Here is a 27,821-nt window from a genome sequence, read left to right on the forward strand (position 1 = left end):
AATAATCAAATCGTTAAGTATTCTTGAGATGCTACTAAATGTGATCGAATCTTGTCTTGCACGAATTACACACATTTTCCATGCAAATTATCGATTCACTACGTGTTACAATATTCGCATACATACACGTGAAATGAAAAATGAAAAACGTATACAACTAAGAGGACATGGAACGAAATAACGCGTCGAGGAACGTTTAATTCTTGAGAAAGTCGAATTCTTTTAATTCCGACCAAGTCTCTGACATTGATATAAACGTCAATATCGAATCGCATTACTCATGGCCGATAAGCGTGACACGACAGTATGCACTTGAGTAACAAATTTAAAGCAAATGCCATACGTACGCGTGCAGGATGATGTAGGCATTTGTTACTGCGTCAGTTCACTTAATCCACCCATCAATCAGTGAATTTTATCTTGTATTAATTCTATGATATAATACCTCAATTTTGTACCTTTTTGATATAGTTACTGCAGCTCGTATTTCACTATACATATTCCGCTATAAATCTCTTAATATGCAAATTCCGTAAACTATAAAGTGTAATGTTACAAAATATATCATCGAACACGAGACTATTAATATTTCACGAAAGACGATATAATCTCTAGCAATATTTCAAAAAACATGACTAGCAAGAAACATTAAACCCGCATGTGGCCAAGGATGTGCTACATCCGATATCGTCTTAAAGAACAGAGAGTTCGTGAACAGGACAGGTCTCTGGATAACGATGTTTTAAAGACCAAGATAGAAACGGATGTTCCAACAACGGTACGAGAACTCGCTGTACAAGTTGCAGTAAGTCGATCAAATCGTTACCTTGGTGCAACTAAAAACATAGAAAGTTAAATAAACGAATTTCGTAAAAGTTGACCGCATACGTTTACAACTATCTAATAATACGTTCGTCGATGGCATAATGAAAATTCAACTGAGAAATAATAAATAATATGCAGTGTGGCTCGCGTACCGAGCGAAAATTCAAAGTCGATTTTCTCGAAAACAAAGCCTCGAACGAAAAACTTTTATTCTATATTTTCGACTTCTTTTTTCGCGTAGAATCCCCCTCTTTCCGCTTGTACCGCCAGTTACCAGCCATCCTGTATACATTGAATAGTCGAAACTCTGCTTCTTCCGAGTCAAACGATTTCAAACTAACTCAAAATATTTTCCCTATTTTCTCTACTATTTATATTATTTGTAGCTTATCGAGGTATAATCCAATGAATGACACTATGAAACCTGCTGTCTCTAATTTAAGCTATCGTGTTCAACGGAACTTGTCAACGATCATCATTAATTCCGTCGTGCAAATGTTGTAAAGACACGCACGCTGCTACACAACCAGGAAGCAACGCGATGTAAATTTCAGGCTTGCGTAGCAATTCAATGTATCGTTAGCTACTTCCTGAATCGTGAAACAACATGGCCGTAAACCACAAGCCTTGAGAGGTAGCCCGTATGACCAACGTAATCTCTAAAATCGATCGAACGAATATGTTATTAACTGTTAGCTGTTAACAGTTAGCTGTTGAGACCTGTTTCGAAAATGTGTGCCTAAAACGTGTGGCGAAAAGTAAGCGACGACGAGTATACTCGTCAAACGCAGAGTACGTGGAAACAGCATCGTCAAACGCCGTTTATTGAAGAGAAACCACGACGAGCCAGAATCATGGGAACGTCAATATTCCAGTATTGTTCAAGTAGGCTTAAAATTGCACGCGAAACAATGACAAAGTTGCGAGAGCCCAAGTATCGTACAGACTCGGGAACGTGTTTTACGAATCACAGCTACTACGGTCGTAATCAAGCGGTTAATTCACATAGTTGATCATGCAAATAGGATTCTTGCTTGAACCGTAAACAACGTGTTCCGATGCAAGCTATTAGCGGCGAAACTTCGCTTTAAATCTTTCACCGAAAACTTCGGAATAGTTAACTGTTACAACTTTTCCAGCGGTTGCTCGAGAATTTAATAACAACGCGGGTCTATGTATTTCGATCGTCAACTTGAATATTAAAGTTTCTAGATAACTGTGCTATCGATGTTCGAGCGATCATAAACGTAAAATTCTATACGAGAAAAAGCGGTCGATACTTCGGAAATTGTACACATTCGTCCGTCGTCATTGATTCGTAGAGTTTGGTAAAATTAATCGGAATTCCAAGTTTCACGAACGAACTTTTTCTTTTTTTTTTTTTTTTTTGCACGTGAAGAAATCCTCATGGACACTCCGCTGTTGCTAATAATCGGCAACAGCAGAGTAGTGTCGGATCGCTAACAAGCAACTAGCGAGACCGTATGTGAGAAGGACGGAAAAATATTTTACTGCAAGTAATTGCGCGATTTAAGGGACGAAGCTTCAAAGAAATACGAGACAGAGGGCAACGAATGTGACACGCGCACAGCGAACAGGGTAACTACACGCGCGTTTGCATAAAACATTTTATTTACTTTCTCACGTTACAGAACGGGTTATGACGTACACTTTCCACGCCGTGGGGAACACATTTTTGGACGCGCGCGTACACTTGAAGCACTTCCTTGTCGTGTTTCAAAGGATCCACTTCCTCCTATGAAACTTAAAATGCGTTTCTTCTCAAGCATTCAAAAACCCATGCATAAAGGCAGCCTTTAATTGCTCAAGCACGTTTCCACGGTTATTTAAGCTTTAACTTCGAAACAAGATTCCAAGTGCGTACTTATTATAAAATGAAAAAAGAGACAAAATTGAAAAAGAAAAAAAAGGAGAGAGAGAGAACAAAGCAGATTCCATCGTTGCGCGATCGATATGCCTAAGCACTTAACGTAATGGCCAACGATAAAAGATAATACCTCGAGATCGTTCCCTTTGACTCGTGAAAATCGATGGTACGTACGGCCAATCACGGGTAAAAATATATCTTACAAGCAATTAGCTTGGTCCAGCGTGAAAAGCGGCGCAAACAATTACTTTTAACGAATCGCCGGCAATTCTCGGTGGGGGCAATTACTTTTATCCAGCGGGAACAATAGCCGCGTGATCAGCGATCAGCAGCGTTAGGTGCGGGTGATTGGCGCGACAACGCGCACGATATGACGCGGAATCGCGCGCGCCTTGCCAATATAAACCGATGGTAGGCGTCACGTAGATTCGTGTGCGGTTGCACGTGCATTACGGCGGCTCGTTACCAGCCGGTGTATCTAACCCAGTTGTCAATTCGTATAGCTTGTTTCGCACTCATTCGACGTATTGCGTCGCGGTGAAACGCGGCCAGAATACAAATAAAGTTTGGAGACCCCGCGAGCGAGCAACGGCAGCCATTCCAAGTCAAACAGGAGCCCCGGCAGCTTTAATAATATTCCTCGAGGACGAACCGTATCGCTGTGTGTGACGCGGATAAATAAATAAAAGTTTTCTGGGCGCCCGAGGACTTTGGACGAGTGAAAGAGAGAGAGAGAGGGAGAGAGAGGGAAAGAGAGAAAAGTAGGCAAAACCAACCGAAGTGTGCAATTTTGCGAAAATTTCGCGGACGAATCTCGCGAGCGTTTAAAGGAGCGCTCGTCGATCGGGCCATTGCTTTCAAACTTTTCGTTTCATCGACATTACGGATGGACGTTAAGGAAAATATTCCCGCTACGGCTGGATTGAATGCGGCCTATTTCAAACGTTTCCGCGCAAAATTCATCGACGAAAACGTCCTATCGCTCGCATCTCTACCACTCCATATAAAATCGTTATCGGTTCCCAACGATTTTTTCCCTTTTCTGTCGTGTTTTATTATCCTCGTCGATCACAGCGAGTGGCACTTACACCATCGCGTCTCTATTCTATCGGACTTTATGCCATCGCGATTACGCAATGGGATTTATTACGTGTACGATGTTACGCTCGCATAATCTTCCCAACTAGAGCGAAAAGTAGTTTCGAGCCTTTTTGTTCAGTTTAGTTAGTTAAATAATCCTATCGACGACTAGTCTAACCTCGAAACGTGTCTAAATTAACACATCTTTGAACTCGTGCAGTAAGTTTACCAGGTTGAGGCCAAGTTGGTAGTCGTTGAACCACAAATTTAGTTAAGTGCTCGAACGACATCTTTCTGCAAAAAGTTCGAAAGTGAGACCAGCTAACGGACTTGATCGTTGAACTTTCTCCAGCGATGCGTCTTATTGTTTTACAACCAAACAGAAGCGTTACACGTACCTTGAATGGCAATTACCCTCTGTTCGAGTAGCTGGAATTAAAGACAGAAAGACTCGGCGGTGACACGACACGAATCGATCGACCGAACCGCATCAGAGCACCATCGTATACGTACGAATAATGTAAATGAAATGACTTGCGTATGAAACAATGGAATTTAAAGTATCTCGTTTAAAAGAGGATGACGTAGAAATTATAGATACGTCGTATTTGCTAACGACATGGGCAAACAAATGGTGTCAATAATATAGTCTCGAAAGCTAGGTATCTATCGGTCGAACAAAATGTTTGCGAACGTTCGTTAATGACAATTTACTTCGATAGAAACAGGAAACACGCGATGGACAGCAAATAATCGCGAACGTTTACGAGCGTCGGAGTAATGCCGATACATTAAAGAAAATGGTCGCTTGCGTTTGTGTGCGTTCAGTAAAGACAAATGACTCTATATTGTCTTCCACATCGACGAATACCTGCAAAGGCTTACGCCCTTGTTTTCGACATATTTCAACGCAAAGTGTTTGCAAATATTCGCGAGCATATTAATCGATTACTCGCCTGGACGTACTATAGTCCTATTATTTTGAACACTTCAAATATTAATATATACGGTAGAATGATTGAAAGCGATTTGTTTGCCAGAACTGTGTGCTTGCTTACTCGCTACCAAGACAAATTTTACTAGCGACATTCTCAGCGAAACCGCAAGGAAAAACTTGTCCTGGAGAACGTAAAAGCACACGAGGCTACGAAGGTAAGAATCGGGTAGACGTTGGATTAGACGTTATCCCTGTGAGATATCATTTGACCAGCGTACAAACAAAGCGCCGGCATCTCCTTTCAAACGTCAAGGAGCAATTATTTGCGAGAACTTTGAAAAAATTGCGTGTTTGCACTTTTTTAATTAAATTTCCCGTCGGATGGACGGTCCGCGACCGCGTCGCGACCACGCGGTGGACTTGAGAACTTTCAGGAATTTAATTGAAGTCCAGGCATCCTAGCCAACGGGCCGCCCCTTTGCCGACTAGAAAGAGTATTTCCTGGCAAATTTGCGGAAAATTTGCCGCAGCTCAGCCCCCGCTAGAGGACAACCCCTGACCTGGCAATACGTTCGCCCGAAAAGTCGACAAGTATTCAGCCTGCACGCTGACACACGATCTCAAGCACCGTACGAGCGAAAATATGTAACAAAACCAGCTCCAAACATTTCGGCGCGTACTTTGAAAAACGAACGGAACACCAGAGCTTATCGTGAAAACTTGAAATTGTTACGAGACGAAGAAACCATTCGCGGCGATCGAACTCGATTCGAGGCGAAGCGCAATATTGCGAAATGACCGATACTTCGCCGATAATTTGCCTCGCCGTTTACGTCGTAACCGAATACGATGTCTGTACAAAAAGGGGTTTAAAACGGTAGATGTGCGAGCACAGGGAAAACTGACCTTAAACCGTGAAACTGTACGAGATAAACATAATTAAAAATATACTTGACAAAACGAGAAGCTATGTTACGTTTACGAAAATTTATGCACGGAGGACAATGCTAAACTGTTTCACCTGTTGAACATTAATACGTTACGTGTCTCACTTTCCGCGGTCTCTTATTTCAATGGTAACCGTATCATGTAATTTTACGATACTCCGTTCCTTTGAATTCGTCGATTTAATTTACATTCCATTAACGAATGGATTTGTATTTCATAAAAAAATAATTCTTCCGTAAACTAGGTTTCAGAATGTATAACTTTTATTTGTCATATTTATAGAAGAAATGAATAATCATCGAAACAGAAGTACACGACGAGACACGCGATACACAGTGTGAAAAGATCAAAGAAAGCGAACGTCGCTTTTTCCGAGGCACGAAAGGATGAAGAATCATCGGTGCCTAGAGGTTCCTTTGCTGCTGACAAACTAGGGACGAAGCACGTGAGAACGCGAATCGTACATCGTTTGGTCGAGTGCCACTGGTAGGCATCTTCGTGAAAGGAAGCCGAAAACGCGGCAAAAGAAAAAGAAAACGAAACGACGACGCGAAGAAGCAAAACCATGCGCCTCTATAGAACGGCGACGAAAGTCAAGAGGTTAAGCGCCTTACGGGATCCAACGAATACGGGGGGCTTCGTGGGGAAAGTGCTTTTTATGTCGACGTGTCTGGCGTACGAGCCGCGCGAAAATGTGCCATTGATTTTTATCGGTGAAAAATAGGCTTTCGCGATCGGTTATGGAGAGAGAAAAGGAATGTGGTAACAGGTAAGCAGGTGCATGGCGTGGCACAGAAATTGAGGAAACGTCGGGGTGGAAAAGAGAGAAGTTTGCCTTTCTTCCTCTACTTCCGCCTCCTCCGCTCCTCTTCCTGTGTCTCGCGTCGAAGCGCCAGTAACATACAGGAAAGCGTACGAACACCGGACGAATTTTTAGCAGTTTCGATTTCCGATGAAAAATGAATTTTTAATAGGAAACTTCGTTCTTTTCAAGGGAAACATTCCGTGCACCTGCTGCTCCTCTTTCCTCCCGTGTCCGCAACTCCAGGTCACTGCGCATTATTCAGAAGTATATTTCGTATGTCCACGGTGTCCGGATCTAACAAAAATCCATTTACGAGCCAGCTAAATGTTTTTATTCGCAACGATGTTCCGGATGAAGTACGTAAATCGACGACGATATCAGTTACGAATTTCAATAGAAACGATACAGATACGGTATCAACTACGAATCTATATGCGTACAAGGTGCAGTTGTAGGCTATATATAGCGAGATTATAAATTGAAACATTAAACGATGATACCGATTGATCTAGTTACACTCAGGGCTGACGCGTCTCGTGACTAAAGCTGCCGAGCTACTCTTTGCCGCCGATCTACGTACGAATTGAAAGACAGAAATACGTAGTTCTCAATTGACATGGAACGGCTCTGAACGAAACCAAGCTCTTCCTTAAAATATCTCGACTTGCGTGTTTCGGCCATCAAACGTGTAAACTTTAATGCCTGGCAGATTTTACGACCTCGCTATATCGCTTTCAACTGCTACACGAAAGAAGGGAATTATAAATATTATAGCGATAGCGGACTGTCGTTGTCAGACACGTTCTTTTCCAAAAAAATCGAAAAGAGAACTCGACTCGAGCACGCGTCTTACACAGTGAACGTATTGAAAAAAGCACGAAACACCATTTATAGTGGTGTAGGCGCGATTTAGGCAGCGAATGCGTAAAAAACAAGGTGTGCGAGAATATTCGAAGAAACGCGAACCAATTAACAAATCACGCCATCGGTTCGCCGTATTCGAATTTCGTTCGTGTTTTCAACGTGACGCTTTTACTCGAAAAATCTTATTTCGGCTAACGGTGCTCGATTTGAGGGGAAAAACGACCGTGTTTCACTGGCTTGTCGCGCAACTGGCTACATGGCCGTGTGTTGAACGCGCAGAGAAGCACGCACGCCATGGTAAAAGTTACATGGCCAAAAAGTTCGATTAAAAAACAGATATACCAGATTGCGGAATCGAATTAACCGGCGTTTCCACGCCACCCGTTTCTCTCCCGTGCATTTTTTTCCATTTGTCGATCTTTGTTTTTTACAGCGGCCTCCGCTCGGCCAACGTTCAACGCGAGAAGCATGCGCGGCACAACGTGATCGGAATGTTCATTGGTAATTCAGAGTGGCCGAGCTATCGAGCCCCGAAGGCGTCGAGCCGGGATGAAGATAGCAGAAGTCGAACGGAAACTCGTCGTAGAGATCGCTTCGAGATCGACTTGGGTGAAACGAAGCAAGGTGAAGAGCATGCCCCAACAAGGAATGGAAAATAAGTGGATCGATCGGACGAAGAAAGACCAGATCCGTGGATGGATTGCGAGCAAGTATCGAGGATTAGGAAACGACGATTGCTATCCGGAAAGAGACGATGCACGAAGATAAAGAAAATGAACTGAAGATAAGAGACGAGGACGACGCTACGAGCTATGTTTCTCAGTGAAATGAAGAATAATAATTCGCTAATCAACTGGAAAAAAAAAGATTGATCCAACATTTCAAACATCGAAGCTTCGGCTACGGCTACGTTCGGAAACGTTACAGAAGCGCGGATACGTTTCCCAGTTTAAACTCTAGATCCGAGGATTTTTACGAGCGACTCTTCTTGCTTAAAATGCTTGATGCAGAAGCTGTAAAGGTTAACCATAAAAGCTAGGTGCATTATCGTATTTATTGCGTGCTGTGTGTACACCATTTTATAGAAACAGTACACGTATACAAGTTCTTACTCGAAAGAGACGATCTCCCAGCTACTGTTTACAAACGTGTATCGAATTTGATAGACGTCGTTTCGAGCATTCGAATGGCGTAATAATTTTTCAACGACGTTACAATAAGCGTTGTATTTTTCGAACGAAGTGCGAGAACGTCGCTGGTAATCCGCTAATTATGTACGTCGTAAATCGAGTTGGTACGACGGTGATAAAAGGGATGCGAGGAATCGAAGACAGACAAGGAAAAGAAACTAGATCCGACCAACGCGGGAACGCTTTCGCCTGTCAAAACCTGGTCGAGGCTTTGGAACCGAGGACTCGGAACGCTTGGCACTTTATATTAAAATCCTTCCTCCCGTGTCAACCCGATATCCCAGGTCCTCGTATTTCCTCTCCGTTATTCTCCAACGTACCCACCAACATTTACCGCACGGATTCTACCTTTCTATACCTACCTATAGCTGCTATGTATTTGACCGAACAAAAGTGACGTCTAACGCGTACGATCGATCAGATAGACAGCAATGAAGCTATACGCCAATCATTCCGTGATCTTGCCTATTATTTTCCACGAAGATGATTCCATCCCGCTTTAGTTACGATCTTAGAGAGTCTCGGGTTATTTGAATATTTCGCGTTTATATCGCCTCCCTTCATGCCTTCTTCTATTTCCTTGATTAACATTTAATCTTCCATGAATGCACATTTTTTAAGGTTCGATAAGCATCAAAGTTTCGTGGAAAAGAAGTTTTTACCAGTTCATTTTGTTTTGTTATTTATTCTACCCTTTAAAAGGGTTCAAATGGATCTTTGATCTCGCGCAAATATTGATCGTATTACACGTGTTCGCGTCGACGCGCAATTTCTCATTAAAAGCCTAACGAAGTAATGCCGTTATACGTGCAACGAACATGACAAAGTGTGTCCGCTGATCCTTATTAACGTTTCCTACGTGAAAAAGACAAGATTTATGAGGTCAGTGGACGTGAAAAGTTCAGGGGAGGGCATAACGCGATATCAGAAATCGCGAAAGGATCAGAGATTGAAACAGATAAACAACTCGAGGCTCGTTGTCAATGAACTTCGCTATATCCGAAAAGCTGAAATCCGAACAGCGGAGCGGTCGGTCGAGATGCTTACCGGCGCTATCCTTCGTAGAATGGAAACGGCAGGGAAATTCAAAAGAGCGTGTTTGTCGTCCACTCGGCGAACCCTCCTGAAAATTGGCCTGCTGTCACTCGAAAATTTCAGTCCTGGTCAGCGTGGGACATTCGCAAAACACTGAGTGAAATTAAATCAAGTCCTATTTGTCGCTGTTTGTTCCGTTAAAAGCCACAAAACGACTATCGCTATATATAGTTTCTACAACACGCGGACATAAAGTAACAAGTACGTACACCTCCGTCCACAAATCACAGGACAGTTGGCAACTTTTAATACAAGTTTTAACAATAGAACAGGGAACAAAGGCTTCGGTCGTAGCGTAAAATAGTTTTCTTGTGATACATATGGTTACTAAGGATCAAGTTGATCTTGTAATTTTAACATCTATTTGCATGTATCCTAAGTGTAGAAAGTGTTCTGTGGTACATAGACAGTAGAGTATGTCTAATAATAATATGTCAATAATATTGATTTAATAATCGTACTTTTATGAGTCTGTGTGAAAACGGAATATCGTGATGAGAGCTATAGCACCTATGTGACGCAGCTAGCACCATATGTGAAATGAAGAAGGAAATGACTTACTCTTGCGTTTTATCGTTGATCATGCCCAATAGTCAATTATCTTCCTGCGTTAAATAATTTTACGTAATTTATTGCCTGATAAAAGTTAAAAATCATAGTCGCGTTAAATATTTCATTAAAAAAAATTTGCGAGAAACATCGATGACAGATGCAACTTTGGTAACTATAAATATGTGAGCGCGATACAATTGGCATAATTTTATTAAAAACGCCCATATCTTCGACAACGATATTACATCAATGACGCGGAGCTATCGAATTGGATTATTTTCACCGAGAAAGTGTGACGAGAAGCGCAATGTTCAGAAACTTTGAATGGCCCTTGAAAGCATCTTATGCAGCGAGTATCAGGAAATGGAACGTGAAAATGAATACTGGCTGCGTCTCCATAGTACAACTTCTTTGCCATATCTCATGCGAATGTTTTATCTCGCCAAAGAACTTCTCCGAAACTCAAGTATACGAAAATGAAATACCCCAAACTCTTTGTAACTTTTTTATTATGCGCAAAAATATATGCGAAAATACGTTGTACCTGTAGTTTATTGCATTTCAAAACGTAGTTGCGTACAACTGACAAAGCTGGAGTGCCAGTACTCTAAACTAAACGATATATTATACATAATAGCCGTGTATTCTTTCACGTAGGTATAGTACGGCGATTAATACGCGAACAAGAATTTTCAACGATCTAAATCTTTATAACACCTATTTCTTAGCCTGATGAAAATTTCTTTAATTTCCAGGATAAAGGAAATGCAAATAAAACAAGTCTAATTCGGATTGCTCGTAGAGCAATCGTAGATCACGCGTATTCAGCTCTGTCTTTAACAATCGCCTAGTCTCCGGAAACAGAAGACTAGCTTGAAGTATATCCGTTGGACATATTCCAGTGCACGGTTGCAGTAGCTTTAGGGTCGAAATACCGCGACGGTTGCATGGTTGGTATTGGTATTACCGATATTAGCATTGCCAGTAACTCTTTCGAAACAGTCTTGGCACATTCTGTACTCCGGCTTCTGTATGCTTCATTTCCTACACCTTGGCCGAATCACGCTTCGAAGTTTCGCATATCTGTGCTTATATTCGCGCCACTTTTAACGTTCCTTATCATCTATCTCGCTTCTCATTGTATTATTCGTATATTCCCCGAAACGAATTATAATCACGAAGAATTAATCTGTACGCGTTGTTCCTGTGATTCTTTTAACTCGTAGATTTATCCTATTTATCGCAAAAACTTCATTCATCTAGCTATATTATATTATTTATCGCTTACTATTTTTATCTATTTACGATAGTTTTATTTATTATACTCGGTGAATGTTTCAGTTATTTGTCTATACTTGGAAACGCAGCCGAAAAATAATATTTTGTAGCGTGCGTCTGATAAAAAGTCCGCAATCGTAGGCAGCTTTCTCGACGACCGTATTCGAGTAAAAGCTTAAGCCTTTATAATTATCCGCGCCCTGTGTTTACCTATTTCTCTTTTATTCAGTATCTACGCATTTACAGGCGCACTTATGAAATGCAACTAATTAAGATCACATTAACCCGGTTTTAAAGAACTCTTTCCATTAAAGGGGCACTGACAAACCGAGGGACTAGCACCAGATAAGTAACGTATTTAATTTTCCCAAAAGTTTCTGAAAAAGAGAAAAGAAGCGGAGAAAAATTCGGTTTCTACGTAAAATGGATTTTATTTCTCTCCAGGGACATGAATATTTCACACATTCGATCTCAATGAAAATCGTCTTGGAGGCACGTCAAAAATGCAGCTCGCGCCAGGCGCAAATGTATTTGGTCAAAACACGATAAATTCTTCTCTATCCTTTTCCCTTTTTTTTCTTCTCTTTTTTGAAAAACCTCGTTTCAACGTTTCAACGAAAAGCATGTCGTGCACCAGAAGGTTTTGCATTTTTATACATTTTACGTCGATCAAGCTGTCTTCTTTTTGAGCCCGCTTCACTATGCTACATATCGATTGAAATACGCATAGATATCGTCGAAGCTTGATTTTATGCAGCTTCATGCAGTTCCTGTTACATTAACTTTTAACGGTTTCCCCGTTCGCGTACACAAAAGATAAGCAATTAGCAATGAAAATAAAAATCTCTCGTACGAGAGAAGGTCGATGCATAAAGAAAAATTCTATTAGTCGTTGTGTTCATATTTCGTATGCTACTGCGTGTGCTTATACCTTGAAGAAGATCATTTTGTTGCCAACAGGATGTAAGAATTCGTCAGTGATATATTTTTCAGTATATGAAAGTCAAGAAAATAGTCAATAAATTTCAATTCGTCGGTATTTCGAAATATATGACAATAAATAAAATAACGAACAAGATATCTAATGGAACTAGTAAATCATGATAAAACTTGCTAAAAAAGTTTTCCCTCGATATATATATATATCTCGTTCGTTAATTTATTTATTGTTATTTATTTCAAAATAACGACGAATTGAAATTTATTGACTATTTTTTTCATTTCCATATACTGAAAAATATATCATTGACGAATTCTTACATCCTGTTGGCAACAAAATGATCTTTTATATTTTACACTATATGATTTATTTTACACAAAATGAATGGCACTATATATATACATATATATAGTGTAAAATTGAACGTGACTGTAAGTTCATAGCAATAAATCTTCCTAAAATAATGCGTACTAAATTTTATTATCTCATTAAAGAAGGTATGAAAGAACCGTAGCAGAATATGTATCAACCAAAGTCCTTTGATGTACAGAGATTGAAGCTGGAATATTCAGTCGAGTAATACGCTATGAGTTCAAGCAACTTCGGTATAATCAAGAGTCTCTTGATATCATAAAACGGAATATCATAACTTTGTTATATCCCTTCGGTTTTCCAATTATACTTAATCTTATATTAAAACTGCTTGGTAATTAGCGTGCGAGAAAGAAGATTCAGTATGAAAAAATATTAGAAGCGGTGGCTTTTACACGCGTCTCTATCGGTATCAATCTCTATCATATTAAAAACAAGCATATAATCTATAAACTTACCAACTCTGGAACGACGAGTATTCAATCCGTCGAAATCACCAATGGGTTGAATGGTTCACTAATTCGTAGATGAGTTTCTCCCGTGATAATCTAATTTCTTCAACGAAACACAAACATGTTTCGCTGTAATCCAGTTACCGGTGTACAAATTCATCGAAGGCAGTCGATGTTTCGCAAACTTGTTGTTTACACTTCGTTACACGACATTACACTGATACACCAACTGATTAACGATGTTTATTTAAATTCTATTGTCCGTGTGTATTGCTACAGCTACGCCGTGACGCTTTGTGGAACGTTTACACAAAAACGTGGTCAAGGACGTCACTAATTGAGAATAAATACAACCAATGCGTAAATGCCACTCGAAGCTTAAATTCAGAATACGAACGTAATAAATGAAAAGATCGCTATACGCGTTGTTCGATTTTATTTCCCAATTACAGCCAATCATGCGCGAAATATGCTCTTATTCGAAAGAATGACAGAATAAATTCATGAAAAAGAAAAAAAAAGAAGGATGGTTGACGAAAAGTGGAAACGAGGTCACTTAACGCGCGAATTTAAATGAATTTTTCTTTTATTCTTCTACGTCCCGGATATAAATGCCGCGACACTGTCCGCGTTTCTACAGGCTCGAGCTCATTTCTTGCGACATTTCAAAGTGTTCTAAAGCTTGGAAGCAGACCAGTTACGTGGCTCCATTTTAATCGAGATCCCTGCAGCAGTTAAAGTCGAACGAATCCCGCTGAATATCTACGAAACGGTTTGCTAAATTGCCAATCTTCCTAGTGCAAATCGAAACGAACGCGTATTTAAACGATACCATTCGTTACGATGTCAATCCTTTTAATTAATTTTCAAACGCGATATTTTCAGATTTAGAATCACAGCGCACGGTACAAAGCGTACAAACGATCATTCTTGAATCTAATTACAAATTGTACCGCTCGATTTGACTTTACATGAGACAACGAACGAGATTCGTTGCTGTAATTGAAGGGTGTTTTATAAATTCATGCTAGAGCAACGATGCTAATTAACTATCTTAATTATAAATTATTGGTCCACTTCGAAGAATCTGACCTCATAATCTTTGAAATTTGTAAACATTTCTATCTATCTATTAAGATTTAATCAAGCTAAGCTATCAGCTTTTGTTCGAATAAAATATATTTCTATTGCTAAAAATAACAATTTCCGACCAACGACTAATGACTTTTCTGTTAATTGAAAATAACGAAATAGCGTGTGAAATTGAAAGCACAGTATTCTGTTCCAAGCTTAATAATAAACCGAAATAATAAATTTATCCAGAAATCGTCATGTTTAAATTCGTTTTCCTCCATGTTTATCATTTTTTATCTCCTCGATTTTCCGACGGTACTTCCTTGTTGCAGTATTCTATCGATCGCAAAACCCGATCTTTTGTAAATATCAGCAAGATCGGTTTACTCGAAAGCAAGATGGAGCGACGTTTTATGAAATACCTACGTGTTAGAGGTGGTCGGTTTCATTCGCGAAGAAGCAAAAGAACGATGGTCCGCGGAAGTCTAAAACATTTCATCTGTCGTGATGAATATTCATCTGTATTACATTATCATTGTTTATACGGAACACATCGCGAACAAAGAATTTCCTTGCTTGAGAATTTTAATTCCAAAGCATTTCAAATAAAACGTTTATAGCTACATCTCGAAACGAGAAAAAACAAACGAAACACGTAACACAAAACACGACGTATGAAGCGAATGAATTTGGAAGGACAATGTTAAATTACTCGAGAAATACATGCAAATAATTATATTACGAGAGAAATTACGAGAAAGACTTCAAATGATCTCGCGTTTCAATTTGGTTATTGAGGTCACGTTTGAGTGGATTTTGAGGTTAATTGGAGAACGTGCGATACCTTTCTGCGAAAAAATAAATACAAAATATTAATAATGGAATTGCGATACGCGTACAAAAACTAAAGAAGAATGATTAATTAAAATGAACTTGCATATGCGACGTTTGAAACACGGTGTCTGGCTTTGTACGTCGCGCTATACGCCGAGTTGAATTACTGTGAATCCGCTCGGTCGACTTGTTACATGCAATGGTATTAACTTCAATTGGATTGTTTCCAGATTCAGGATTTTTCTTTTCGAGAACGTACTTGTCGCAAAACACAGAGGGACGCGCATTCAAATCTAACACGAACAATTCATATACATGTAACTTCACACTGAACACGTGATCTTCAAAGTACTCGCGTCGATCGCTCGCAACTAACCTGACCTTTCACAATGCCCAACGGAATCGCGGCATTTCCTGTATTTGAAAAAATCACATTGCGCGAGCACGTCAATATTCTCGTCCTTCGTACGCACTTATCTTACTGTTTCGTATCATCCATTCGATCGATAATACGTCGAAATTCATTCAAAATCACTATACGATATATAACTCGAAGATCCCGATCCTTGCACCTTCCTTATCGAAATACGCTGCCTAACACTATAACCTCAAACCAGATATCGTTCCGAACACTTTTCACGTTCGAATTGTCCTTTCACCTCTGAACGATGCACTTTTCTTTGACACGATGGTAATGGTTCTTACGTCGACGATCAAGAATCAATTTTACGAGTACTATTATTTTCAGAGACGATCGATCGTGCAGGGTAACACGCGACACACGTTAAAACCGAACCGCGAACACACGTATTCACGATAATCATGCGCACCGGGCGCAGAACGACGAATGAACGAAAGCGCCGCAACCGAAACTTCGCGAGCCCCACCGCCCTTTCAGCGCTTGCGAGTTACCCGCGAATCCGGACGATCGCTGCCGGACGTCGCCGAACGTGCACGAAGATCGATGGGCGGATAGACGGGGTTCACGGTGTCGCCACAACATAATTAATCGGTGGAAATATAATTCTCGATCGTGGCTTTACGCCACTACTTCTGTTTTATTAATTGTGCTTGCTGCGGACGTGCTTACAAAAGAATCCCACGATGCGACGTTGATCCCCTGATTACTTTCCTACCATTTCGCAATGGCGTTAATAAAACTTTTTTCTTAAGTCTTTTATACTCTTTTCTCTTTTTGAATAACGAGCCGAATACCTCACGTTTGAACATTGTTTCACAGTATCGACAAGAACTGCTTCTACGTTCTACTATCGAAAGAAAGGCAAAATCTCATAATCGATGAATACTTTCACACGGCCTCGGTCGAATGCAATTTGTTGTTAAATTTATCGACTGCTAGCGAAATTAGTAATGAATAGAAATACAAATATCAAATGCAGCTAAACGAATCGTTCCATTTAACTACTTCTATTTCTATTTGAACATTACTGCAAATATTCCGCGCTTCTTTGCCAATTTTGATCCTATCGTGTAAACTGTGAGAAATTTATTCTACAAAGTCTCAGAAGGTGACAGAAATCCGTGAATCGATAAAACAGAACAATGAGTCCACAGTTTACCTGTCCACTAGAGTCTGTGGGTGTCGAAAGCTCGAATTCTCGACGCAGAGAAGTCTGGTAACCAATTTACGGGCACGCTAGCCAATGGCTAGCGAACGGTATTTTTCGCTGGGTGAAAAAGAAAAAAAGGAGGAACTTGAAAGAGACGAAAGGCAGAGGCAAAAAAGGTGGTTTCCTACCTCCGAATCAAGTACCGAATCTGGCCGTGCAGACAAACGATTTCACCGTGCGTAAAATTCATTGTCGCTCGCTGTGCCAATGACCGTCCAGCTTAACCATCATCGATGCCGATGCTGAAGTTCAATGAAACGGCAGCCGTATCTGTCCGAACTTTGTCGTAAATTTTAACCTAATAGTACGCTTGCGCACGTAAATGAAAGCCGAAACGCTGATGCGATCCCCGCCAGTTGAACATGTAAAAAGCGGACCTGATAACAGAGGGAATATGCAGGCCAATGCGAATTACTCGTTCTCCTTGCACTTTCAAAGTACTTTTCATAACGAGTATCATTCTATTTTTATCGAAATGGACGGAGAAAGAGTGCTATAGAAGCGCGATACGATGCAAGGTATTCGGAAAACGTATGACGTAAAATTTATGAATTTCCGATAATCGAGAATAATTAATACGAAAATCGTAGTAGTGCACTTCAACGTTGAAACTCGTGAAATACCTGTACGACAAAGTGGCAGAATATTGTGAGAAATGACAATGTTCCTTTAATACCGAACATTCCAACATATTTGTATGCACTTAATAACGCAACAACGCATGTGTGCAATTAAGTATATACGAAAGTAGGTGTTGACATTATAAGAATAGAATACATTGATCCATATATTCATACGCGTGCATATACGTTCGCGTGTGTACATGAGTAACAGTAATGTTTCCGTAAACAACGTACAATTACATATGTTGACAATTTAAATATATATATATACTATATGTGAATAATCGATATAACGTGACATATGCTTTGTGTAAATCTTTGAATAATATTATCGTAACGTCACACAATAGCAATAAATCATAAATAATATATAGATTATTCACTTTCATTCTTGTATCACCTTTTGTGGCTCGGTTTATTTCAACTAATCTCTTCAACCGATAAAAACGATCGAATGTAAGAGCAAATACGTGCATAATGGCGGAAAGGAGCAAAGATGAAAAAATGGAAGAAAGAGGCAACGTGAAAAACGTGTTGAACTCTGACAGAAGTTTCAATTGGCAGTAGATGTATTCTTCAGCGGTTGGATGATTAAATACTAGCTCACAGTACTGGCTTTGATCCCTCCAATCAACGCACTGTACCACGTTCGTGTAAGGTGCGCGACCTTTGTACACTTCAAAGTCCTTTGCTTGTGGACGCTCATAGAACGGACCGAAACGGACTCCGAATGTTTAATGTCTAGACACCTGTCCATTCGACCCAAACTGCATGGCCATTTTTCTATCTATCACCTCGTCGTTGCTTTGAAGTCTGCCATTTATTCGATAACGAGAAACACGGTTATTTACGATAATCAAACGCACCTTGCGGTTCCCGCGGTTTACTCGTACAAATCTACGTCATTCACCCTATTTAGACATCATGTACTACCTCAATATACTCAAAGCTCGAATTCGACGCGATATCTCGATACGATCAAACCGATTCAACATACTCGTCGATAATATAACGTCTGTTTGGGATGAAACCAGGAACCTTTGCGATTTGATGATTCTTCGAGAATTGGACATTTCATCAAAAATATCGTATGCTGTATAGTAAACGATATTTTAAAATTATTTGTCCAAGTTAAATGAAATTAGTGCAACGATACGTATGTAGGAAATATAAGGATAATAGTCGATGAAATATATTTTATGCAACTTTATCTTCCCTTCTCCTGACCTGGTGTATCGTGAGGATCAGAAGATCCCTCTGTGCCAGCATCACCTACGGTAAATATTTGACGAGTAACTGTGCTATCATGGCAATACTGGTCCTGATGAGGGCTGCTCAACTCCGCCTTCGATGTTTCATCTTAACGCCGTGGAACGTTGCTGTGTCACTTTGCAAAATCAAAGTTCGTCGAGTATTATTTGCATCGAGAAAAACGATACTCTGGAAGTTTATACGATAATCGAAGGTAATTTAATTTTATATCATAAATTATTTGATACGCTACATTTAGTTTATTTTGACGAGTGCAATGGAAGGATTAAAATCATACGAAAGAACCTTCGAACAAATTATTCACGTTAAAAATGATTTGATTTTAACAAATATTGGAACGATGTTTGCGATTTCATGTATGTTGCGAAAACTAACTACATATTGCTAAAACTGACCTAGTTAAAGTTTCATACCGTAATTAAAACGTACAACTAGATATTGTTATAAAACCAGTATGAAAATATTGTGCATATATCGGGATTCCATACTATTTCCTTTAAACAGTGTATATTGCATTTAAAGAGTATAGTAGTTAACAGAACAAATAATGACGTAAAATATAGCGTACAAGGAAGAATTAATTAAAGTTAATTAAAAGAGACAAATTTTATCACGGTAGCGAAACAAATTTCATTTGCATAAATGCGGTAACATCTTTGCATGCAAGTGTCCACATGCATATAGATCTATAATACATAAATACGTTTATATCTGACATATGTAAATTTTCTTTCGAAGCAAAGCTGAAACGAGAAGAAAAATGTGGAAAGAAATAACGCAAATTGATCAGCGTACGAAGCTACGTCATTCGTGTACATAGAGTCAAAAATCGCATACCACAAAACTGACTTCCGCATATGTGTTTGTACACGTATGTATTGCCTACGCGGTATCTATAAAACATAAGCATTATACTTTCTAATGTATTAAAGGACACCAGAGCTTTCCGTAGATCCTTTAACTAAACGCAAATGACGCGGGGCACAGAGCCAAACGATCTACCATAACGATCGTCTCTTCGACATTTCCATCGATTATCTACGAGAAGCTGCTCTGAATTCTGTGCTTCGGAATCACAATGAACTTTCTCCTCGAAACACAAAAAATTAAATTATTTACGCATTCGAATGAGAAACCTTAACATTTGAATCATAATGTATAATCGTAAATGAAAGTTAAGATGAATGTAAAAGTATACGTTTTGAACGATTTTTTTTTTCTTTCTTTGGTTGTTTGGGTCTTCGTCTCACAACTTTGTTGCAAGCAAATAAGCGAACACCAACATGTACGATATTTAATGTTATGTAACTATAATTGCATAACGTGGGTCTGTTAATATCTATGATTGGTTACTTAATTAACGCAATTCAGTGATTACACCGAACGTAAACAGAGGAATCAAAATAGATTGCAGATAAAACCTTAATTAAAGGAACATCTATCCACGACCACTGTAACCACAGAACAATAAGAAAAGCGTATTGTCATTATATATCGTCTACGTGTATATTTGCGCAGCCCTTTTCGAATCAATTATACCGAATTACGATACTGAAATTACGGATAATAATTAGCAACATAGAACGAATTGTTGTCCGATTCGATTGCTTACATTATAAAACAGTCAAATCGGTGCTATATATGTTATTATGAGCTACAGGTGTTAGAATTGTTATTTTTAACTCTTCTAATAAAAGAATTTTCTCCGTAGTTCTCGATAATAGTCGTTCACAATCTCGGAGATGATATATTAAATGTCGTAAGTAAATTATAAGGAAACGGATATTCTTCATGAATTTACTCTATTTATATGAGTATTATTGTATATTATATATATCAGTGTTACGACTCAAAATTAATAATTCGTTTCCATGTCGATTATTCCTCTCATTAATTCATATGTCCTCTATCGGTGGCAACCGATAGGTATAAGCGATATTCGTGCACGATCATGCGAGCTTTGCGGAGAAACGGACGTAAGGGCTCAGTTTAACTTGCGAATTCGCGGTGAATACCAAAGGATCCGAGATTCGAGGATCAGAGATCGTGCGTGGTAGTAAACTTGCAGAAGCGCAATCCAATAGCAAGGATAATAATTAATTGATATCGCCTTTTGGTCGAATACATGGAAATCTGGCATTGGTAAAATCTCATTACGGTCGTTCGTAGCGTAGACAGAATTACCGCCAACTTCAACGATAAATCAATATCGTTCGAGCTTCGTCCAAATGAAAAAGTACGCCTGTCGCAATAATTTACCTGCACAAATAAAATTGTATCGGTAACTAAAAATGTAATTGTAATATACGAACTTGACGCAAATATATTTAATTAATAATTTTCTATCTGAGACGTTCTATTATTTCAGACCGATTTTCCGATACATCTTGATAATGAGACATTTTTTTATACTCGCAGATCAACTACATCTATTCAGCAATTTTCTAAAATATTCAAAGCTATCGTTTTATTCCACTCGAATCTTTTCTCTCTCGCTCTTTCCGAGATTCCACGTGTCGTATCATCGCCGGTGGAAATGTTTGCCAATTACACGAACGCAAGGTAACAAAGAGAGGACCAATGTATTTAATGGAAAGCGTTCGAAGTACAGAGGAGACGCGCATATTCTAGTAACGAATATACGTGAAGCCTTTGGAAGACAGGATTGTAGCCGGAGAATGGTGAACGATGGCGGTAGTTGGGAGGGGGAGGGGGTCGTTAAGAGGCCGCGGTAGCGAACAGGGTTGGAACGGACCGGGTTGCCCGGGGTGGTTCCCCGTGACAGAGAAGCAGACGACTCAGGCAGGGTTCGTGTGGCCCTAGGGGTTAATAGATGGCCGATGTCCCTGCACCGAGGTCAGACACTGCGTCACCTTCCACGTTCGTCATTACAAATGCAGATTGGACCTGCCGCCATTACACCGACGCCTATCTAATCGTCGCCGAGGCCCACCACGAAACTTCTCGTCTGTACGGAAAATTGCCCATTGTCCGACTACTGGTTCCTCTTTCCGTGGCTCTCCCACGCAAACTGTACGTTACATCGTGCTAGTGCGCTGCGAAGAGAAAGAGAGAGAAAGTCGAAGTTCTGGCGCCTCGTAAATCGCCGATATACCGCGAAACCGTGCAATGCGAATTCCCGCGAATTCCCTGGAAAGCGGACAGGAACGCCGGTCTGAGTTGCACTACGGATATGAACGGTATTGGCCTGTCGTTTCGTGAATCAATAGTCGACCGATAAAGAAAAGCTCGCGCACAGTTCGTTAGTGCGTGCACAGAATCGTGTTAATTCATTTTCAGCCGAACTGAAGCAACAATTTTTACCGTACGTCGGAATTGGCGATATCACTGACGGAATATGAAGAGAGCAGTAGATTTTTATATAACTAAAATATCGTGAATGGATGGACACGTAGAACGTGCAATAACTTCCGAATGAACGTATCGAATTCTATTTAGAGGAGCATAAGCGATGCTGGTCTCTTTGTTAATCCCCTTATTTCTTAACTATTTCTTCGATAAAACCGCTTACTTACTTAAGACAGTAATGAAATATATAACAACGTTTCGCGTTTAGATCGTATAGCAAAGACTGTGAAAAAAGCCACAATGGATGTATCGCTATTGAACTGACATCAATGCCTAATAGCTACGTGTCATTCAACTGAATTCTTGATGGAGCTAATACTCCATTCAATTAACGATAGCCGCTACAATTGGGAACCTTCGATACTCCCGCATCGAGTTTCCAGGGAGATAATTTGAGGTAAACCAATAGAGCTTTATTAAGTGACAGTTTGATGCATCCACGACTCTCAGTTCCGTACAATTCGATAAACTTGGAAATCTAGTATGTAGTACCTCTTAAAAATGTATTTTCGTATATCGAATCTTTGACTGAACTAAAATATCTTTAATACGATACATCATAATTGATAATTAAAGAAATTTCGCGAATTTAAAATGGTGATACAGGTAGAGATACAGATTGTCAGTAGGATGATAAGAATCAATATACAGAGTTATTAATATTACCAGGATATGAATTAATTTACACATACAAAAGCGTGTAATGAATATTTTGTCCGACGCGTGTGACTCTTTTAAATGCAAATCAAACCAGAGGATGAAAGCGAGAAGTATTTAAAAAAAAAAACATAAAAAGAGGATAAAATACAGTTCATTCCAGGTATACATCGAAGTTTTACAAAGTGCGATTATTTCTCGCTTCGATGATACATGTAAATCCCTGGAATCCATCGGAACGCGTGTGACCGTCCTCGCAGCAAATTACATATAATCCCGTTTTGCGCGTAGATCTATGCGTACGCACATACGCTGCCGCCGACGAAAAAAATTGTGATCGGGTATCGCGTTTTTAGCTGAAGCCATAAGGCAAAAACGTTCTCTTTATTGTTGCGTGTACATTTTCTATGGAAAAACCTGACGCTATACTATCACAGAAATATATACATTAAAACATTACTTATTAACGTAGTAATTTTGTTACGCTATATAGAGTTTCTCTGTAAGTTGCTCGTCATAATTCGAATATTTGAATTCTCTCGGATTCCACGAAACTAATACGCTCGTTGCCGTTAACCACTAGCTAAATATAAATTTAATCGTAAATTTAAACAAAAGTAAGACAGCGTATTTCAGCACAAATTTTCAGTGAAATTCTCCATGAATAAAGGAGGAAGACATTTTGTAAATGAATGAAACGAGCGTCGTATATTTCTCGTGAAGGTTTCGTCTAGACGAGGTCTGACATTTTCCTTCCCTCGAAGGATATTCGTTGTCACGCAGACAGACATGGTCCTATTCTACTTTCGCAATAGCAAGGATGCTTTGACCCTTTGCGGCGAATGTCACCCTCGTTACTTTTTATTCTGTCGAAGTCCTTTCACAAACTGCCTTTTCAAACGGCGTCGTTGCTGCATCCTAACCCGCCAAGCATCGATACTTCGCCATTTCTGTTAATTATAAATTTCCAACGTTATTAGACCAAAATGTTCCAATAGACCGAGTGTACAGAAAACGAATTACTCAACACGTTGTTAATATTTTACGTAGGATCGTAACATTTATCTGACTATAGAATATCACTTACGCAGTGCACTTTCTACGAATCAGTAGTACGAATCAATAATATTCAATCGTGCATTCTTCTAACTTTTCGCTTACGCGCTATTTTACATGATTTGATTTTAACTATTCAAATAGGACCAAAAGAGAATATAAATTAGAATATATTCTTTAAAAAACAAAAAAAAAATTAATTCGAATGTTTTCTACGTAATATCAAAAGTCCTTCTGCATTAAACGATAAAGCTGTATAATAATGGCAGTGATATTGTAAGGAACAAAGATGTAGATGTTTGTCTCTCCTAAAGAATATTTTTTATTTAAATTAAACATTTAACGACTACATTTCTTTTATCGAAGAGCGAACAATTATACTTGTAATTACTTAATAACCATTATGTGTTTTATGAGAGGCAATTACATAGGATGTTCTTCATAGACAGATGAAGACATTCAACCGTTGAAAAGCAAGCAGAACTCGACGTAGAGAGTAGTTCGAAATCCAGAGTCATAAAAGACACGTGGTCTTGTAAAATTACCAAGACAATGGGAATACGATTCTCCAAGTATTGTCCTCTTGACATTTACGAAGGATAAGGGAGTTAATTAAGCAACTCAAGTGGGCACAAGCTGGACGTAATCATGTGAAAGTACCGGCTCTTCTCGAACACCGTTTTCGTTTTATTTCGTTTTCAGTAATGTCGGAAGAAACTGCGAGGGCATCTCGGTTAAAGGTTTGCTCCAACGAGCCAGTTCAACAGCGATAAGTCCGTTCCTTCGAAATTAGTTCAACCGTAACTAGCCCACGGGATCACGTCGAATTAAGTTGTACTTCACGACCTTTCGCTGATGATTCGAATTAAAACTCCGAAACTTGGACGTAGCGGGATAATCTTAAAACGTTACGATGTATTCGCAACGAACACGGGACAGTTTGCAATTTTGTGTAAAATACAAAACAAGCTGAGATTCGAATTCCAGATGTTGAAATTCTATCAAACAGAGTTACCAACTTGAAGGTAGAACTTCCAAACTGCGACATTTAATTAATAATAATTGGAATAATACGATTGATACGTATTTATCAGTTACGATGAAAGTTTTAATACGACGGAATTTAGATTTATTCGCCGAATATAGGACTTCGAATTGAATAACGATTCATGGAAATTGATGCGCTTGACGAAGAGTTGGAATCTATAGGAAACTGCATATCGTTATCGAAGTTCTGTCTACAACCGGATACAGGGCAAGTAGTTGCACCACCTTCCCTCCCCTTTCAAGGCAAGGTATGTTAACGACGCAGGAACGAAGATTAGGAGCAATTACACTCCCAAAGTGCAGCTTCGGAAACTATTAAACGCTGAAATATTTTCTATTAATTTATTCGACGAGTTAGAAGTAGGCGCTTGTGGAAGACGAAACTGTGTTTAACTCGAATATATGAAATTATCTCGTTTGATCGTACGAACGATTATCTTAGTTTTAAATGTTCGTGCAAGAAATCGTTCAACAAACTGTCTAAAATCACGTTTTATCCCTCATTTTCCCCGTACATGTTCAGAGATGGAAAAAATCGTGAAAATTTTCCATATGGTCGGCCATTCTTCATTCAGTGGCGGGGCGAACACGACGTACATCAAGCATGTGACTAAGGTGACGTTATTAAGGTGCAACGCCATGAAAGAGCTGAAGTACGAGCGCGTGCTACTGGCATTGAAGACCGTTTGCACCCTAAATGCCATTTACATATTCATGCTTATAATCGTCCATTACACGGTGAGCGTGCGAACTTCTTCGCAAAGCTCGACGTGCCACGTGTAAACGTGCTCTCTGTACATCGCAGCCTGGTGGTATCTATTTTCTCATTGCCGTTTTTGTTATGTGTTTATTTACAATGAAAACTGCACGCGAACAACGCTTGTAAATTTACACTAGTCTGGCCAGTTGCCTTAACGAATCCCACGATAACGCTCTTATCAGTGTATACTGGCATATCGAGTCGAGTTGCTTGAAAATGTACTCGGTAATTGCAGAATTGTAAACCTGCGAGATCTGGCAAAAGCAAACGGTAGAAACGCGTTTATAAATTAGTCGGTTCGTTTCTTCGCTGTTTCCAATGAAAAGTTTGACACGAGTTTCGCTAGTAGACTCGAGCAACGTTCGCTATTTGGTACTTACATACTGTTACGGAAGTCGCGTTACAAGTGCTCATCTCGAACGTCTGTTCAGAGCGTCTGGCTTAACACTTCGTTATGAATGCAGCACTGAAGCGAAGTACGTCTTCTGTGAAAACGCAGCCTGAACACACCGAATGCTCGGAATTTTTCTTCCGTCCTTTTTCTGCACGTCGTGGAATGCGGTATCATTTATTTCACATAGTAATCTTGAAGCATGTAGGTAACGAAAATTCCTCTCTGTACAATGTCGAGAATACGACCGAGGCAAACACGTTTTGAATTATCTCCGAACGATATTTTTGTTGATACAGTGAAATTACGAAGCTGCTGCTATAAAACGGCAACAATCATTTATAGAAGATGCGGTGAAGGGACAATAACCGAAAGTTCGCGCAATTTTAGAATTCTCCAAGTTTTAAAATCTGAATCTTCCAAGTCATCGTAGAATCAGGCGATCGTAAAATAAAAGATTGTCGAAGGTGCTTCAATTGGACAGAGCGTGCAATTAGCCAAAGGTTCTGTATTAGTCAGATTTTCAAAAAAACTAGACGCTTGTGCGGGATGAGAAATCGTCCTAGAACCAATAAAATTGACAAAATTCTCTTACACTTTTGAATCGATACAAGCATAAATCCTTTTTGTATCAAACCGTGGTTGACCACAAAAAACGGATTTTCCATAACAATTCTGATCGCAACAGATCATGGCTAAATCCTGGTGAACGTTCTGTGTCACAGCCAAGATGAAACATCTATGGTCACAAGGTACTCTTGTATATGTATTTAATGGAATATGCATGAGATTATATACTATGAGCTTCTATAACAAGGTCAGAATGTCAGTGTAAACCTACGTAGTTGACAAACGATGCGGTTTTAACGAGAAATTGAATTTTGTGTAAAAAGAACTGGATCAAATAATCCTACAACACGATAATGCTAGTTTCCATGTTATAATAGCACTCGGTTAACGTTAATAGAGCCACAATGGGAAGTCGTATTACAACCGACGTACTTCCCAGACTTAGCCTCTTCAGATTTCCTTTTACGTCGTTCCATGCAGTACAATTTTAAAGAAATCTTTGAGAAGTCCGACAACTAGTTGATAATTATACGTCAAAACTTTTATTACCCGAATCCTTATCCTACAATTCTTGTTGTTCGACGAATATGCGAATATCGTTTCAATTAAAAAGAAAATTGCTCGCCAATTTCGTCGTGTATAATTTATCGTAATTACGGATTTCTATGAATTTACACAAAATTACACAAAATAATAAAGACCCATACCATACAGAAGTATACGAGAGATCCAAAGTAGAGTACATGTTAGAATTTTTAATAAGTGAAACGAATCCCCGTGATGTCCATTTGTATTGATAATCACAAAACGACATTATCGGACATTTACGCACGCGTATTTCTCATTTGCCACAAATCTGCATGTGTTGAATAAATAAATGAAAAGTAGCGCGTATTATAAAACGGCTGGACGTTAAATACCGAATGAGAAGAAATAGCCAATGGCGAGAAGAAACAAAAGCTGTGAAAGGCGCATATCGATTCCAGCAAGTTTAACCGGTATTCAGTCCATTTTGCATACATTATCGTATTTGCATAATTTCGCCAGTTTTTTTCATTACACCGAAACCCTTACCCCTTTCGTTGGGTAGGGATCGTCCGATCCCCTTTCTTCCTGTACCCCTTACGAACAGCCTAGCCGCTCTTGCCCGCCGCTATAAATGGATTTTTCTATGCAATTTCTATTAGCATAGTTTTTACATAATTGCACGCGGTACTGCTGCCAGGCCGATGTTCACGGCCGGCTATTTTACAGGAGAATAAATTCTGCCACCATGTATACAGGAGGGTTTCGGGCAGGAAAAAAGATGGA

At 39.4% G+C, this 27,821-nt stretch overlaps 1 protein-coding gene and 1 long non-coding RNA gene across 6 annotated transcripts in view; one reads left to right on the forward strand and one right to left on the reverse strand.

Annotated features, from left to right (window-relative positions):
* LOC126865184 (TWiK family of potassium channels protein 7-like) overlaps nucleotides 1-27,821 on the reverse strand; it is a 364,862-nt gene that overhangs the window by 274,658 nt on the left and 62,383 nt on the right. For 2 of the 5 annotated variants that reach the window (XM_050617397.1, XM_050617393.1), the window contains exon 1: nucleotides 13,233-20,979. The exons of 2 other annotated variants lie outside the window; for them this stretch is intronic. The gene's annotated coding sequence lies outside the window, so the exon portion shown is untranslated. Of the gene's footprint in view, nucleotides 1-13,232; nucleotides 20,980-27,821 lie in introns of those variants that run through there. One more of the 5 variants, XM_050617394.1, reaches the window with a different exon arrangement.
* On the forward strand, nucleotides 6-8,438 carry LOC126865191 (uncharacterized). The gene is made up of 2 exons (XR_007689463.1): nucleotides 6-3,474; nucleotides 7,781-8,438. It is a non-coding gene; the product is annotated as an uncharacterized LOC126865191 (long non-coding RNA).

This window comes from Bombus huntii, chromosome 4 (genome assembly GCF_024542735.1).
Source record: "Bombus huntii isolate Logan2020A chromosome 4, iyBomHunt1.1, whole genome shotgun sequence".
NCBI classification, from domain to species: Eukaryota; Metazoa; Arthropoda; class Insecta; order Hymenoptera; family Apidae; genus Bombus; species Bombus huntii.